Raw genomic sequence first — 18,462 nt, 5'->3', positions numbered from 1 at the left:
AATACTGACAATACTAAATGCAGGCAAGGATGCAGGGCAACAGGAACTCTCATTCATTGCGAGTGGGAATGCAAAATAGTATAGGCACATTGAAAGAAAGTTTGGCAGTTTCTTACAAAGCTAAAAATAGTCTTACCACACAATCCAGTAATCACACTCCTAGGTTTGCCCAAATTTGTTGAAAACTTATATTCAAACAAAAACCTGCACATGAATGTTTATAGCAGCTTTATTCATGATTGCCAAAAATGGGAAGCAATTAAAATATCATTCAATAGGTGAATGGATAAACAAACTGTGGTCCATCATACAATGGAATATTATTCAGCAATCAAAAGAAATAAGCTATCAAACCACACAAAGACATGGAGGAACTTTAAATGCATATTGCTAAGTGAAAGAGGCCAGTCTGAAAAGGCTACATACTGCATGATTCCAACTGTGTGACATTCTGGAAAAGGCAAAACTGTGGACACAGTAAAGATAAGTGGTTGCAAAGGGTTGGGGGAGAGAGAGTATATGGGGACTATTTCTGCTCTATTTTCCTATAAACCTAAAACTTCTCTAAAACATAGTCTATTAACTACGAAAATAAATTTATAAAACATCCACCAGTTTAAAAGCAACACTGAACTGCATATAGTTCAACATAGACCTCAAAGCCCTGGCTCTGTATCCACTATGCCCCCTCCCCACCCTCTTCCATACACCTCTTGCCTCTGTACCTTCCTTCATGCCATACCCTCTGCCTGAAGTGCCCGTCTTCAGTCCATCTTTTTCTCAGTGCCTACTCATTCTTTAAGACTCAGCTCAGGCCACAATTCCTTTGTGTTCCCCTAATAAACTATTGCACCTATCAAATTATAATTTTCTGATTATGTGATTGTTCAATTTACTAAATTTTTAAATCCTTGATGGCAAGGGCTATGCCTTATTCATCTCTGTATCTCCAGCACCTAAAGCATATCTTTTATAGTAAGTGCTCAGTACAATGTTTGTTGAATGAATAAATGAATGACTGAAGGAAGTGGACAAAGATTCTTCTGACTCCAAGTTCATTGTACTTTCTACTGAATCATAGTCATGCTAAGAATACCAATAACAGCATCAAAAATTGCCAGTCAATTTACAGAGTTGTCTTGCAGACTAAATAAGTGAAAGTGATGTGCTCATAGTAGGTACTCAATAAACGTTAATTTAATTTCATTTGTTCTTTGGTTATATAGGTAGTAGGCTCCCCACTTTCATGCTTCCCTCCCTTTATATAGAGAGCTACACCAGAAAACTGGACATGGCCAAGATTTCTTCAGTGATAAGCAATAAGGAGGAAAGTAAGGACAATGACTGGCAGATGAGGATTGGAAATTTTTATTAAGAAAAAAAAAAAAGAAAAACAACCTTCAACATATTCTGTATCTTCAAATCTTATAACCTTCATAGTTTACTTCATGTTCTATCTCACACCATAAGAATTGTAAACAGACAGAATGCACAAATACATGTGGCAAGTTCAATACATTTGAAGAAGATGGAAGCCATTAGCTTCAAAGAAGAGTGAGAATTTTGAATGAGCACCACATGGAATGCCCGTGTTCAGAGCCCAGATTACAGTTCCAACATCTGCTCTAAGCATGACAAAAAGGCAAGAAAAGGTAGGGCTGTGCAAGTTGATTCCCACCCCACCCCATCACATCCCAATCTCTAAAGTATTTCCGATGTGAGAAGGCTTGCATTCTTCATCCAAGGATTTCCTCTCTAGCCTTTGCAGCAGGGACTCATGCTTGAGGCCTCAGGCTCCACAAAGCAATTGACTCCATGAGTTAAGTTATGATCAGCTGTGAAACTTTTCTGGCTCAGTTCTGGTTTGGTTTGGGAAAGACTCAAAAATATTGTCAAGAATATCAAAATATTACTGTGATTCAGGCAACACTAAAACAGTCACACTAACTGCTGACATTTTAGACGCCTAATGGTCTCTCAAAGTTCCATGAAGTATAGATTCCTTCATGTCACCAGAGATGTTCCCAAAGTGACAAACGTATGTTTTTGCTGAAGAAATATTTTGCGACATCAAGTCTTTGGTCACTTTCGCGGTTAGGATGAAAACGCCAGGCCTAAGAGCAGCAGTCTGTGAGGAGGATTGTAAAGATGAATGGAATGGATTGTGTCGTCTAGTGCAGTGTTTTTACACTACGTTCCAGACAGTACCAGGGTCCTGTGTGATATTAACAGATGTCCTCAGGAAAAGGATGCTTTGATCAAAAAGAGTTTGGGAAAAAATAGGGTTAAGGAAAAATAAACAGATTTCTTCACTGAAGACTTCTCAAATCTTTTAATACACGAACGAGAAATGTGACTCTCCAGAGTGGAATATGAAATGCAGCATTTCCCAAACCTATTTGGCCAGAGAACGTTTTTCGAAAAAGACCTATCTATCTCTTGTTGAATTAATGTTCTGGATTATACTGTTCGGTAAATACTAAGATTGTGGAAAGAGCTTGAGCTTTGTTATTCTTTCAGAACTGGGCTGGAATTCTAGTTCTAACATTCAATACCTGTGCGATCTTGGGCAAGTTACTTCAATTCTTTGAATTTTTTCATTTATGAAAATTGGGACAATAATATCTACCTCAAAAGAAATGTCAGCAGGATTAAGTGAGATAATGCACAGTACTTAGCACAATGCCTGGAACGTATAGGTACTCAAGAAATAGCAGCTATAATCATCACATTCATTTCTCATCACCATTATTATCAAGACACATCTGTGCCTGACAGGCGTGCCAAAACAGCTTCAAAATAGGTCGGGCCTGAGGACACAAATGGCTATATTTCTGATTGCTTTGGGAACTGAGTGTAAGAAGAGAACTGGACTAGTTGCCTGGAGATATAGCTCTATGACTTATTTGCTGTCTGACATTGGGCAAAGCACTTCACCTGTCTGCATTTCTCTCTCCTTCTGCCAAATATAGGTATGGACTAGGAGACCTCTTACTCTAAAATCCTGTGAACCTCAGCTCTAAAATGCTGTATAAGAGATTTATAAATTTATTGTTGAAGAAATCTGTGATACAGGTTAAATCCAATTATAAAGTACGGTCCTGTATAACAAAGCTATTTTTATGATCCAGCAGATGGCTGGCAGAAACAGTGCTTTGCCAATCTGGTTACAATGAACTCTGTATAGTGAATAATTCTAACAATTGCTTTCTCTGATCCTTGACCCCATAATCGTCACGCTCTAACATTGCTCTAATCAACTAAAGAACTTGATTATGTGTTGTTTTCTTTGTAGACACAGAGAGGGGAGCTGAGTTAAGCTAAGCTATAGAATTTCTAGCTGAGACGTTTATGTCCGATTTCATTATTTTAGAGCCGAGGAAACAGGACAGGAGAGGTTAAGTAACTTGTCAGGGGTCACACAGCCAGTAAGTAGCAGAGCTTTGAATGGGTGTTTGGACTAAATGATTCATCATCTAAGAACTTAGACATATTACTGCAAACTCTCATTCAGACCATATATAAAAATGTTAAATGAAACCAGAAATGGCTATTATAGAAACTCTACTGTTTATGCTTCCCAACCAAGTAAGATGTGTGTTTGTCATTACCCTTTATCCCTGCATTCAAGCCCTCTTCATAGGATGGTCCCTCTAATTGCACAGTGCATGGTGACACAACTTAAAGCATGATAACCTTTGCTGCAGAGCTTCAATTAAAGGTTTTTTTTAATGTCCAAATGCATTACACCCTTAGTTCCCTTTAGATACACGCACAATTCCTTCCACAAAGGCCGCTATTACTCAAGTATGTCTTTTTCATTTTGAAACCACGTGGCTTTAAAAAAAAATTTAAACTAGGTTAACAGAGAAATCTTACTATGAATAGCAAAGGTTAGCCTTCAGGCTCTTGCTTTTCTCTACTTATATACTCTCTCATGAGTATATTTATTTTCAGGGCTTCAACACTTATGGAGAATCATACTTCCTAAATCACAGCCCATGTCTTCAACTACCATTGTGACATTGCCCCTTGAACACATTCCTGTTTCTTGGAACTCACATGCTTCAGATTGAACTCATCTTCTAAGTTAGTGGTTCTCAAATCTGGCTGTACATTGAAATCACCTGGGAAACTTAAAAAACTCTCAATGCCTGGACCCCACCCCTAGAGATTCTGATGCAACTGGTTTGGAGCTGGACATGGACATGAGAATTTTTAAAAGTGCCTGGGGTGATTCTAATGTGTGGCCAAGCTTGACAACCAGTGCTCTAGGTAAAGCCCTGAGTGCCACTTCCTTCATTTCTGTTAACGGTAGCACCATTCTCCTCTTCACTTGGGCTTGAAATCTGGGGCATTCAACCTTCAGCTCTGGGGATAAATGAGATAGAAAGAAAATCAAATTTTTGAAAGTGTGAGGTGCTAAGAAAATGCAAGAAATTGTTGTATGCAGTATGCACATGAATCATATGGATTGCGTTAGCAGTTGAGATGTGTTAATTCATTAAATGTGTTAAAGGTTACACTGACAATTTATCATCCTAACCTTTTTGTTGGGCAAAGCAGAGGAATGAGAGAGAATCTGATCTGGGGGCATGACATAAATCATCAGAGCTACCCTATCCTCCTGTGGGCAGGTCAACCCCATCAATGGGCCCAGATGGCTGGTGCCATGTGCTATCCCCAGAAGTAATTTTGTCAGCCTTGCTAAGGGTGGGCGGGTGGTCCTCTGGTCCCCTTTCACTGGGGAGGAGTGCAGCCATGACAGCTGAACAGCCAAACCACACATAGCAGTTACATTGAGAACCACACATATGCAACATGGCTCTTGACTGGGTCCCAGAATAGTCCGAGATGGCTAGATGCTGTCCTGCTGTGCATATAGTGTCCCTTTAATCAGAGACAAGGCTCAACCTGAGTCACATTGGATTCTTCTTATAACAGGACAAACTGGGAACTTCCAATGCTCAGTTTGTGTGCACTCTCTGGTCATTTACATTAGTACCTGCCCTAGGATGGAAGTGCTGCTCAATACTTTAATTTAGGAAGAGCCAATTCAATTTTATTTTTTTCCCAAAAAGGGTATACCTATCTGGCTTCACCTGAGGTTATCCTTCAACATGGAAAATGTGAGCTTGCTTTTCTATTTTCAGTATTGCCACCCCAATTGTGCATGCCATGTTCTACACATTGTATTCTGCAGAACTTTATTCCAGGAAATACATTTTCCTTTGCAGGGATATTGGATACATTATTGTAAGCCACAGAATTGCATTCAAGCCCCAGCTCCACCACTTACTAAGTGCTGTAATGACACAGAGAAAGTTGCTTCATCTCTCTGAGTGCACCCTCATTTGTAAAATGGGGATACTACTACTTACCTTAGAGAGTTTTAAGGATTATAAAAGATAACATAAATAACATGTACAAGATATTCTTTAGGCACACAATAAATATAAGTTCGTTGCAAAATTTCATAAGCATATAAATTTAATTCATCCCCAAACCAAGCAAACAGAAAGCTCAAATAACCAAGACTTTAATCTAAAAAAATTAGTGTTCAGAGTGAAAATCCTAAGGCACAGCAACATTCTGAAATGGTCTTGAAGGATTTACCTTCCTGTAGAAAGTTCTTTTCTTTTCAGTTAATTCTTTCAATTATATTCAACTCATAAATGTTGTTTGAACACTATATTTGTGCTACATGAAACAGACAATATAAGACCTGGCCACCTTGGTGATCTCTCTTATTTGTCTTATCTTTTTGATCAACTATCTTGGGTTTTCTAGCTATAGAATCATATCTGTAAAAATAATGATAGGTTGTATAATTGCTCAATAGTTAACAGTTCTTTTTTTCCCCTTTTTAAAAAATTATTAGCATCTTTAATTATTATTTATTTATTTATTTATTTTTTGGCTGTGTTGGGTCTTCGTTTCTGCATGAGGGCTTCCTCTAGTTGCGGCAAGCGGGGGCCACTCTTCATCGCGGTGCGCGGGCTTCTCACCATCGTGGCCTCTCTTGTTGCGGAGAACAGGCTCCAGACGCGCAGGCTCAGTATTTGTGGTTCAAGGGCCCAGTTGCTCCGCGGCATGCAGGATCCTCCCAGACCAGAGCTCGAACCTGTGTCCCCTGCATTAGCAGGCAGATTCTCAACCACTGCGCCATCAGGGAAGCCCAACACTTCTTATTTCAGTTTCTTGCCTCATTGCATTGGCTACCACTTCAAGAGTAATGTTGAAGGGAATTCCCTGGCGGTCCAGTGGTTAGGATTCCATGCTTCTACTGCAGGGGGCCCGGGTTCAATCCCTAGTTGGGGAACTAAGATCCCAAAGCTGTGTGGTGTGGCCAAATACATAAATTAATTAATTTAAAAAAAAGAATTAAAAAAAAGACTAATGTTGAACATCAGCAGCTATAATGAGCATCTTTGATTTGATTTGATTTTGGCAGGAAAGTCTCTAATATATTTACCAGTAAGTACTATGCTATTTCTTATAAAGCACAAGAAATTCTTTATCGTATTAAATAATACCCTTTTATTTTATTTTATTCCTAGTTTACTAAGGATTATCAGAAAATGGTGTTAAATTTTTATCAAATCTATCTGAACTGATCATATAACATATCCTTTGAGCCAATGATGTAAGGTGATATTAAGAGATTTCCTATTATTGAACCATCTTTTCTTTCCTAAGACAAACCCTACTTGGTCATGACATGTTATACTTTAACTATTTTGCAGGGTTTGATTTGGTAGTAGTTTATTTAGGATTTTTTATGTGAGACATCTTTAGTTTTCTTTTTGGTGCTGCTTTTTGGAAGGGTTTGTTATCAAGGTTATACCAATTTCATTAACTGTATTGAGAAGTATTCCTTCTCTTTGCTTACTTTGCAGGTTTATAGAGCAAGGGAAGTATCAGTTCTATAATATCTTGATTTGGGCCTAATTCCTTTTTTTCCCTAGGATGTCATTGGGTGGTTTTTCTCCGTGGTGGAAAAAAATGTACAATAGCTTTCATTTAAAACATTTACAGCTACTCCTGGTTTGTAGCACTTCCTGGAGGGACAACTGATATATAGTCTCAGTTTTTTGGTAACAGTTTACCCTACCACACTAACTTAGGAAAAAGTCCATTGATCTCTTCTTACCTGTTTCCTGTGTATTTTCATTTCAGGTACCAATGTCATTGCCTCTAGAGGGAAGGATGAGAGCTATGTGGAAGGAGGAAGGAGATGGATGGGCTCAAGGAGCATGAGAAATGAAGTCTGGGAGGTTTTCTCTGGGAAGGTTTTCTTTATGGTAGAGATGAGCTTAAATTGATCTTTGGAGGAGAGCTAGTTGCCAGCAAATACGACTAATGTAGGAGTTGGAGAAATAAATTTAATTTCAGTATGTATCACCATCAATTCATATTTACAGAATTACTGGCATGCCTTCACTTTTTAACGCACAACTGTAACTGAAACACACTTTTTTTTTTGAAAGGATTCTATTCTTTTTTTTTTTAAACATCTTTATTGGAGTATAATTGCTTTACAAGGGTGTGTTACTTTCTGCTTTATAACAAAGTAAATCATTTATACATATACATATGTCCCCATATCTCTCACCTCTTGCATCTCCCTCCCTCCCACCCTCCCTATCCCACCCTGTGAGGTGGTCACAAAGCACCGAGCTGATCTCCCTGTGCTATGCGGCTGCTTCCCACTAGCTATCTATTTTACGTTTGGTAGTGTATATATGTCCATGCCACTCTCACTTTGTCCCAGCTTACCCTTCCCCCTCCCCATATCCTCAAGTCCATTCTCTAGAAGGTCTGCGTCTTTATTCCCGTCTTGCCCCTAAGTTCTTCACAACCATTATTTTTCTTTTTTTTAGATTCCATATATATGTGTCAGCATATGGTATTTGTTTTCCTCTTTCTGACTTACTTCACTCTATATGACAGACTCTAGGTCGATCCACCTCACTACAAATAACCCAATTTCGTTTCCTTTTATGGCTGAGTAATATTCCATTGTATATATGTGCCACATCTTCTTTATCCATTCATCTGTTGATCGACATTTAGGTTGCTTCCATGTCCTGGCAATTGTAAATAGAGCTGCAATGAACGTTTTGGCAAATGATTCTTTTTGAATTATGGTTTTCTCTGGGTATATGCCCAGTAGTGGGGTTGCTGGGGCGTATGGTAGTTCTATTTTTAGTTTTGTAAGGAAACTCCATACTGTTCTCCATAGTGGCTGTATTAATTTACATTCCCACCAACAGTGCAAGAGGGTTCCCTTTTCTCCACACCCTCTCCAGCATTTATTGCTTGTAGATTCTTTTTTTTTTTTGGCTTGTAGATTTTTTGATTATGGCCATTCTGACTGGTGTGAGATGATATCTCATTGTAGTTTTGATTTGCATTTCTCTAATGATTAATGATGTTGAGCATTCTTTCATGTGCTTGTTGACAATCTGTATATTTTCTTTGGAGAAATGTCTATTTAGGTCTTCTGCCCATTTTTGGATTGGGTTGTTTGTTTTTATGATGTTGAGCTGCATGAGCTGCTTGTAAATTTTGGAGATTAATCCTTTGTCAGTTGCTTCATTTGCAAATATTTTCTCCCATTCTGAGGGTTGTCTTTTCGTCTTGTTTATGGTTTCCTTTGCTGTGCAAAAGCTTTTAAGTTTCATTAGGTCCCATTTGTTTATTTTTGTTTTTATTTCATTTCTCTAGGATGTGGGTCACAAAGGATCTTGCTGTGATTTATGTCATAGAGTGTTCTGCCTATGTTTTCCTCTAAGAGTTTTATAGTGTCTGGCCTTATATTTAGGTCTTTAATCCATTTTGAGTTTATTTTTGTGTATGGTGTTAGGGAGTTTTATAATTTCATTCTTTTACATGTAGCTGTCCAGTTTTCCCAGCACCACGTTTTGAAGAGGCTGTCTTTTCTCCACTGTATATTCTTGTGTCCTTTATCAAAGATAAGGTTACCATATGTGCGTGGGTCTATCTCTGGGCTTTCTATCCTGTTCCATTGATGTATATTTCTGTTTTTGTGCCAGTACCATACTGTCTTGATTGCTGTAGCTTTGTAGTATAGTCTGAAGTCAGGAGGCCTGATTCCTCTAGCTCCGTTGTTCTTTCTGAAGATTGCTTTGGCTATTCTGGGTCTTTTGTTTTTCCATACAAATTGTGAGATTTTTTTGTTCTAGTTCTGTGAAAAATGCCAGTGGTAGTTTGATAGGGATTGCATTGAATCTGTATATTGCTTTGGGTAGTAGAGTCATTTTCACAGTGTTGATTCTTCCAATCCAAGAACATGGTATGTCTCTCCATCTATTTGTATTATCTTTAATTTCTTTCATAAGTGTCTTATAATTTTCTGCATACAGGTCTTTTGTCTCCTTAGGTAGGTTTATTCCTAGGTATTTTATTCTCTTTGTTGCAGTGGTAAATGGGAGTGTTTTCTTAAATTCACTTTCAGATTTTTCATCATTAGTGTATAGGAATGCAAGAGATTTCTGTGCATTACATTTGTATCCTGCTACTTTATGAAATTCATTGATTAGCTCTAGTAGTTTTCTGGTGGCATCTTTAGGATTCTCTATGAATAGTATCATGTCATCTGCAAACAGTGACAGCTTTACTTCTTCTTTTCAGATTTGGATTCCTTTTATTTCTTTTTCTTCTCTGATTGCTGTGGCAAAAACTTCCAAAACTATGTTGAATAATAGTGGTGAGAGTGGGCAACCTTGTCTTGTTCCTGATCTTAGTGGAAATGGTTTCAGTTTTTCACCATTGAGCGTGATGTTGGCTGTGGGTTTGTCATATATGGCCTTTATTATGTTGAGGAAAGTTCCCTCTATGCCTACTGTCTGGAGGGTTTTTATCATAAATGGGTGTTGAATTTTGTCGAAAGATTTCTCTGCATCTATTGAGATGATCATATGGTTTTTCTCCTTCAGTTTGTTACTATGGTGTATCACATTAATTGATTTGCGTATATTGAAGAATCCTTGCATTCCTGGGATAAACCCCACTTGATCATGGTGTATGATCCTTTTAATGTGCTGTTGGTTTCTCTTTGCTAGTATTTTGCTGAGGATTTTTGCATGTATATTCATCAGTGATATTGGCCTATAGTTTTCTTTGTGACATCTTTGTCTGGTTTTGGTATCAGGGTGATGGTGGCCTCGTAGAATGAGTTTGGGAGTGTTCCCCCCTCTGCTATATTTTGGAGGAGTTTGAGAAGGATAGGTGTTAGCTCTTCTTTAAACGTTTGATAGAATTCGCCTGTGAAGCCATCCGGTCCTGGGCTTTTGTTTGTTGGAAGATTTTTAATCACAGTTTCAATTTCAGTGCTTGTGATTGGTCTGTTCATATTTTCTATGTCTTCCTGGTTCCGTCTTGGAAGGTTGTGCATTTCTAAGAATTTGTCCATTTCTTCCAGGTTGTCCATTTTATTGGCATAGAGCTGCTTGTAGCAATCTCTCATGATCCTTTGTATTTCTGCAGTGTCAGTTGTTACTTCTCCTTTTTCATTTCTAATTCTATTGATTTGAGTCTTCTCCCTTTTTTTCTTGATGACTCTGGCTAATGGTTTATCAATTTAGTTTATCTTCTCAAAGAATCAGCTTTTAGTTTTACTGATCCTTGCTTTCGATTCCTTCATGTCTTTTTCATTTATTTCTGATCTGATCTTTGTGATTTTTTTCCTTCTGCTAACTTTGGGGTTGTTTTTGTTCTTCTTTCTCTAATTGCTTTAGGTGTAAGGTTAGGTTGTTTATTTGAGATGTTTCTTGTTTCTTAAGGTAGGATTGTATTGTTATAAACTTCCCTCTTAGAACTGCTTTTGCTGCATCCCATAGGTTTTGGGTCATCATGTTGTCATTGTCATTTGTTTCTAGGTATTTTTTGATTTCCTCTTTGATTTCTTCAGTGATGTCTTGGTTATTTAGTAGTGTATTGTTGAGCCTCCATGTGTTTGTTTGTATTTTTTACAGATTTCTTCCTGTAATTGATATCTAGTCTCATAGCCTTGTGGTCGGAAAAGATACTTGATATGATTTCAATTTTCCTAAATTTATGAAGGCTTGATTTGTGACCCAAGATATGATCTAACCTGGAGAATGTTCCATGAGCACTTGAGAAGAATGTGTATTCTGTTGTTTTTGGATGGAATGTCCTACAAATATCAATTAAGTTTTTCTTGTTTAATGTATCATTTAAAGCTTGTGTTTCCTTATTTATTTTCATTTTGTATGATCTGTCCATTGGTGAAAGTGGGGTATTAAAGTCCCCTACTATGATCGTGTTACTGTCAATTTCCCCTTTTATGGCTGTTAGCATTTGCCTTATGTATTGAGGTGCTCCTATGTTGGGTGCATAAATATTTACAATTTTTATGTCTTCTTCTTGGATTGATCCCTTGATCATTATGTAGTGTCCTTACTTGTCTCTTGTGATAGCCTTTATTTTAAAGTCTATTTTGTCTGTTATGAGATTTGCTACTCCAGTTTTCTTTTGATTTCCATTTGCATGGAATATCTTTTTCCATCCTCTCACTTTCAGTCTGTATGTGTCCCTAGGTTTGAGGTGGGTCTCTTGTAGACAGCATATATACGGGTCTTGTTTTTGTATCCATTCTGCCAGTCTATGTCTTTTGGTTGGAGCATTTAATTCATTTACATTTAAGGTAATTATCGGTATGTATGTTCCTATTACCATTATCTTAACTGTTTTGGGTTGGTTATTGTAGGTCTTTTCCTTCTCTTGTGTTTCCTGCCTAGAGAAGTTCCTTTAGCATTTGTTGTAAAGCTGGTTTGGTGGTGTTGAATTCTCTTAGCTTTTGCTTGTCTGTAAAGGTTTTAATTTCTCCAGCAAATCTGAATGAGATTCTTGCTGGGTACAGTAATCATGGTTGTAGCTTGTTCTCCTTCATCACTTTAAATATGTCCTGCCACTCCCTTTTGGCTTGCAGAGTTTCTGCTGAAAGATCTGCTGTTAACCTTATGGGGATTCCCTTGTGTGTTATTTGTTGTTTTTCCCTTGCTGCTTTTAATATTTTTTCTTTGTATTTAATTTTTGATAGTTTGATTAATATGTGCCTTGGCGTGTTTCTCCTTGGATTTATCCTGTATGGGACTCTCTGTGCTTCCTGGACTTGATTAACTATTTCCTTTCCGATATTAGGGAAGTTTTCAACTATAATCTCTTCAAATGCTTTCTCAGTCCCTTTCTTTTTCTCTTCTTCTTCTGGGATCCCTATAATTTGAATGTTGGTGCATTTAGTGTTGTCCCAGAAATCTCTGAAACTGTCCTCAATTCTTTTCATTCTTTTTTCTTTATTCTGCCCTGCAGTAGTTATTTCCAGTATTTTATCTTCCAGGTCACTTATCCATTCTTCTGCCTCAGTTATTCTGCTATTGATCCCTTCTAGAGTATTTTTAATTTCATTTATTGTGTTGTTCATCACTGTTTGTTTGCTCTTTAGTTCTTGTAGGTCCTTGTTAAACGTTTCTTGTATTTTCTCCATTCTATTTCCAAGATTTTGGATCACCTTTACTATCATTATTCTGAATTCTTTTGCAGGTAGACTGCCTATTTCCTCTTCATTTGTTACGTCTGGTGGGTTTTTGCCCTGCTCCTTCATCTCCTGTTTCTCTTTCTTCTCATTTTGCTTAACTTACTGTGTTTGGGGTCTCCTTTTTGCAGGCTGCAGTTTCTTGGTTTCCATTGTTTTTGGTGTCTGTCCCCAGTGGCTAAGATTGGTTCACTTGGTTGTGTAGGCTTCCTGGTGGAGGGGACTAGTGCTTGTGTTCTGGTGCATGAGGCTGGATCTTGTCTTTCTGGTGGGCAGGTCCACGTCTGGTGGTGTGTTTTGGGGTGTCTGTGGCCTTATTATGGTTTTAGGCAGCCTCTCTGCTAATGGATGGGGTTGTGTTCCTCTCTTGCTATATGTTTGGCATAGGGTGTCCAGCACTGTAGCTTGCTGGTTGTTGAGTGGAGCTGGGTCTTGGCGTTGAGATGGAGATCTCTGGGAGATTTTCGCCATTTGATATTACATGGAGCTGGGTGGTCTCTTGTGGACCAGTGTCCTGAACTTGGCTCTCCCACCTCAGAGGCACAGCCCTGACGCCTGGCTGGAGCACCAAGACCCTGTCATCCACATGGCTCAGAACAAAAGGGAGAAAAAAGAGAAAGAAAGAAGAAGATACAATAAAATAAAATAAAGTAAAATAAAATAGTTATTAAAATGAAAAATAAAAAATAATTATTAAAATTTTTTAATAAAAGTAATGGAAAAATTAAAAAAGAAAGAAAGAAAGAAGAGGCAACCAAACCAAAAAACAAATCCACCAATGATAACAAGTGCTAAAAACTATATCAAAAAAAAAAGGACAGAGAGAACCCCAGGACAAATGGTAAAAGCAAAGCTATACAGACAATATCACACAGAGAAGCATACACACACACACTCACAAAAAGAGAAAAAGGGAAAAAAAAATATATCATTGCTCCCAAAGTCCACCTCCTAAATTTGGGATGATTCGTTGTCTATTCGGGTATTCCACAGATGCAGGGTACATCAAGTTGATTGTGGAGATTTAATCCACTGCTACTGAGGCTGCTGGGAGAATTTCTCTTTCTCTTCTTTCTTCGCATAGCTCCTGGGGTTCAGCTTTGTATTTGGATCCGCCTCTGTGTGTAGGTCGCCTGAGGGCTCCTGTTCTTCGCTCAGAGAGGACGGGGTTAAAGGAGCAGCTGATTTGGGGCCTCTGGCTCACTGAGGCCGTGGGGAGGGAGGGGTACGGAGTGTGGGGCAAACCTGCGGTGGCAGAGGCTGGCATGACTTTGCACCAGCCTGAGGCGCCGTGTGTCCTCCCGGGGAAGTTTTCCCTGGATCATGGGACCCTGGCAGTGGAGGGCTGCACAGGATCCCGGGAGTGGAGGTGTGCATGGTGACCTGTGCTTGCACACAGGCTTCTTGGTGGCTGCAGCAGCAGCCTTAGCATTTCATGCCTGTCTCTGGGTCCGTGTGGATAGCTGCGGCTCGTGCCCATCTCTGGAGCTCCTTTAAGCGGTGCTCTTAATCCCATCTCCTCGTGCACCAGGAAACAAAGAGGCAAGAAAACGTCTCTTGCCTCTTCAGCAGCTCCAGACTTTTTCCCGGACTCCCTCCTGGCTAGCTGTGGCGCACTAGCCCCTTCAAGCTGTGTTCACACAGCCAACCCCAGTCCTCTCCCTGGGATCCGACCTCCGAAGCCCGAGCCTCAGCTCCCAGCCGCCACCCATCTTGGCGGGTGAGCAGACAAACCTCTCGGGCTGGTGAGTGCTGGTCGGCACCGATCCTCTGTGCGGGAATTTCTCCACTTTGCCCTCTGCACCCCTGTTGCTGTGCTCTCCTCCATGGCTCAGAAGCTTCCTGCCCATCTACTCCCCCCATCTTGGCCCACGAAGGGGCTTCCTAGTGTGTGGAAATTTTTCTTCCTTCGCAGCTTCCTCCCATTGGTGCAGGTCCTTTCCCTGTTGTTTTGTCTCTGTTTCTTCTTTTGCCCTACCCAGGTACGTGGGGAGTTTCTTGCCTTTTGGGAGGTCTGAGGTCTTCTGCCAGCATTCAATAGGTGTTCTGTAGGAGTTGTTCCACATGTAGATGTATTTCTGATGTATTTGTGGGGAGGAAGGTGATCTCCACGTCTTACTCTTCCACCATCTTGAAGCTCCCGTGAAACAGACTTCTTATGGGAATGTAGTGATTAAACTTACAAATTACAGATGCTGAGCTCTGATGTTAAGTACCTTATATTTCCTTGTGATCCTGTTTGTGGAAAGATCTTTGCCATTTGTCTAGGAAATTAGCTCTTTGTAGCTTCTTTACTTAGGATGCTCACTTTCTGCATAGACACAAACAGAAGCAAAGAGCACACTAGAACATGTGGGCTGTGACTGAAAGGCCTGGTTATAGGGTGTCATAAATTTCAATTATTCCTAATAATTTGAGAAGTCAGTGCTCAGGAACTGCCCTACAACTGGAACAGGAATAACGTGGAAAGCCCATTCTCCTGAGCAAGTTTGGATTGCTTCAAACTGCATCTTTCTAACTGGTCCACTCTTTTCCTCTACCCTTTCCTTCTCTAGCAATGTTCCCACTTGCCTAATTTGCTGAGAGCATCTGGGTCAGTAACTTTCCTTGAACACTTAAGTTTATTTCCTCTGAGCTTCAGGGCTGTTATAAAATGCTTGTTGAAATCTAGGCTGTGATTCAGTGGGGTCTGATACAGAGCCTAGATTTAGCATCTGGAAAAGCCCAAATTTCACCCTTTTATACCCAAATCTGTCACACTATAACAAACAACTGGATGGAAGTGTCTATGCTCTGTAATGACTCTGTTCCTTCTGGCCTAGTGGTTGCCCCTTCTGTATTTGAGGAATGAGTCTAACAAAAAACAGTAACAAATTAGATTTGCCTTTTTATAGAAATTCATAAAAAGTTGAACACATTATTTAAGAAAACTATTTTTAAACAAAGCCCTTCCCTCCATTTTACCCCAGCAGTCTACTGCTGGCTCTTCCCATTCCAATGAATGAGGTCATGCTTTATGGGAGACATCTGCTTCTGAGGATATTACTACCCTGAGCACAGAACATGACTTCATTAGAGGGAACAGTGGACCAGAGAGATTCAACAGGAGACTTACATATGTGACAGCAAAAATAAAAAGAGCCAATTGAGATTCTCCTCAAGTCTCTAGCCTTCAGGATAGACCGAAGATCTGGTGATTTCACTCTCATATGATTTCCTTTTGCTTTAAAATCATGAACTATGTATGAAAACTTCCAGAAAACTGTAACTCATAGCAACACCACCTGTATTTGTAAATAGGAAAGCTGTCTTCTCTCAAGGGATTGGCTGGATTACATTCTGGGAAGAGACCAGGTGTTTGAAACTTTGGGGTTGCTACTGAATGCACACCCACACAGAGTAAGCTCTGTTTCAAAGGAGCATTGTTTCAAACAGTGCTGCAGATGTATACGATGTCATCTTTCAGTTCTGAAAAGCAAATTCAGAACATTAGCAGGGATTTTGGCTTTCCAGGAAGATGATTTCCAGAGCAGTTTTATAAGATTTTTGACATATGTTGTTTATAACCTTAATTTTAAAAATGAGCAAGTCCAATAAATCTGTTACCTACTTAACCAAGCTCTGGTCCAGTTGCATCGGTTCCCATTTTATTTGATACTGTGAAGAAGTTTCAATAGACAGCTAAATATTTTGGTGTTATTCATAGTCTTATGTTCCTATTGACTAAGACTTTTCAGAGAAAACTCTTAAAATCACTAGCATTTAAAAGGCAATAATTGCTAGTTTAATTTACTTTGCTTGTAAGGACTCATGATGTAGCTGGAATCACAGAAGTGGAAGGGAATGTTAAGAGATCATGTGGCTAGTTCCCCTTTGACCTAGGAGGGGTAGGAGTTTGAAACATTATGGATGGCTAGTTTGCAACATGTTGCTGTAATCTGCTTTAACCCTGAATCCCACCCAGGGTCAAGAAATTCTTCCTGGTATATAATGGAAGTTGCTCTTGCTATCATTTACGCATATTGTCTATTGTTTAGTTCATTCCACAAATGGAGAACAACTTGTTTGAGTCTTCAAAATAACTCACCATGGAATAGAAAACAGCCATGAAATGTCTCCCTTTCTTTGGTGTCATATACTCTAGCTCCTTTCTCCTCTCTTTCTAAGATCCAACTTCTTTTTAGTCATATGGATTTCTCTTTTCCAGAATTTCTTTAATTTAATAACCATTTTCTGACTGTCTGCCATATGCAAGGTATGGTGCTAAGTGTTTCAGACAAAGTGGGTCTCATAACTGGCTGTGTCTGAAGAATTGTCTGGAGAGAATTTTAGAAATACAGAGTTTAAAAAATCTGGGCCTCAGCTCAGATCTACTCAATAAAATCTGGGGGTACAGCGAGGGAATCTGTATTTCAAAAGCAAGCCCTAGGTGATTCTTATGTAGTCAGCCTGGCACCAGTCCAAGGATTAGAATTCAAGAACAAGAGCTTTAGGGTTGGCACAATAGGGTCATCTAGTGGGGTGCTCATGGTACAGAGATGACAAGAACAGAAATGATTACAGAGAACAGCAGATGAGTAAGAAAAGTGCCACCCCTTTTCCATATCATTTTACACAGTGAATTTGCAATTATTTTTTGACTTAATCTTTCCATTAACTGTGGGTGGGTGGCAGTATGTCCATTTTACAAGGAATACAATAGAAACTCAAGGAAGAGAAGATCACTTGTCTAGTATCCCACAGTCAAAGGCAGAATCAAGACTCAAACTCGGGTTATTTGATGCCAAATCTTTCATTTTTGCCACTTGTTACAACTTTCTTTGTAACAATCTTGGAAAGCAATAGATATTGGGTTCAAAGGAGGGAAAAAATGATAGTTCAATAAGAAACAAACATCCAGTGGTGGCAATATGATAAAAATCACACAAAGGCAGATATCACATCAGCATTATATTAGGGAGCTTTAAAATATGAAATCCATTCCTATACAAAGTGTTTCCTGTCCCTCCAATGAGTGGCAGAAGATGAACCAGGGTCAGGAATTCCTAAACCTCTACCCAGTGGCAAAGACCCATACAGAACCTGTATTTCCTGGTATTCTATCTAGCAGCATAAGGCAGCCCAGTTAGGTGATTTCTTCCTCTGTAGGCACCAGGAGAGATGAAGTGAAGAGTCCACCAGCACCGGCTGTCCAGAGAACAGGCAAGGGAAAACATTCTCTGCCCTACAGTTCTGGCATTCCTGGCCTTCTACCTAATGACACTGGGTGGGCCATAGAAACACCTTCTGCTCCCATAGGTGGCACCAGTGGAGACAAAGCAGGAGCTGAAATAGAGCTAGATCATGAAGCAGACCAGAGTAGCACTGTAAGGCCTCAGAAAATGAAATTGTTGTTGAAATTATAGTTCACAGTAGTAGGTCAAAATGAACACATTACACCTAACCAGGCATGCTGCCTGCTAAAATAGAAGATTTAAATAGGACCAAGAGTCTTCTCATATAATATCCAAGGATATAATAAAATAACTCATCATACTAAAACCCATAAAAATCACAATATGAATGAGAAAAGAAAATCAACTGATGTAATACTGAGATGAATCAGATTGTTGAAACTGTCTGATACAGGTTTTAAATCAGCCACCATGAAGTTGTCTCAACAATTAATTACAAATTCCTTTGAAACAAATGAAAAAAACAGAAAACCTCAGCAAAGAAGAGAAGTTATAAAAAAGAATGAAATGGGAATTATAAAACTAAAATTAAAATAACTAAAATAAGAACCTCACTCTTTTAAAGAGGCTCAACAGTAGAGTGGAGATGACAGAAGATAGAAACAATGAATTTGAGGACAGATGAGTAGAGTTTATTCAATCTGCACA

General features: G+C 39.1%; 1 protein-coding gene across 4 annotated transcripts in view; it reads right to left on the bottom strand.

Annotated features, from left to right (window-relative positions):
• Positions 1–18,462, bottom strand: part of EDA (ectodysplasin A) — a 362,785-nt gene that overhangs the window by 31,065 nt on the left and 313,258 nt on the right. The window lies entirely within an intron of this gene.

The sequence above is a fragment of the Balaenoptera borealis genome (genome assembly GCF_965194805.1).
Source record: "Balaenoptera borealis genome assembly, chromosome: X".
NCBI classification, from domain to species: Eukaryota; Metazoa; Chordata; class Mammalia; order Artiodactyla; family Balaenopteridae; genus Balaenoptera; species Balaenoptera borealis.
This window is presented reverse-complemented; position numbering and strand designations above follow the sequence as displayed.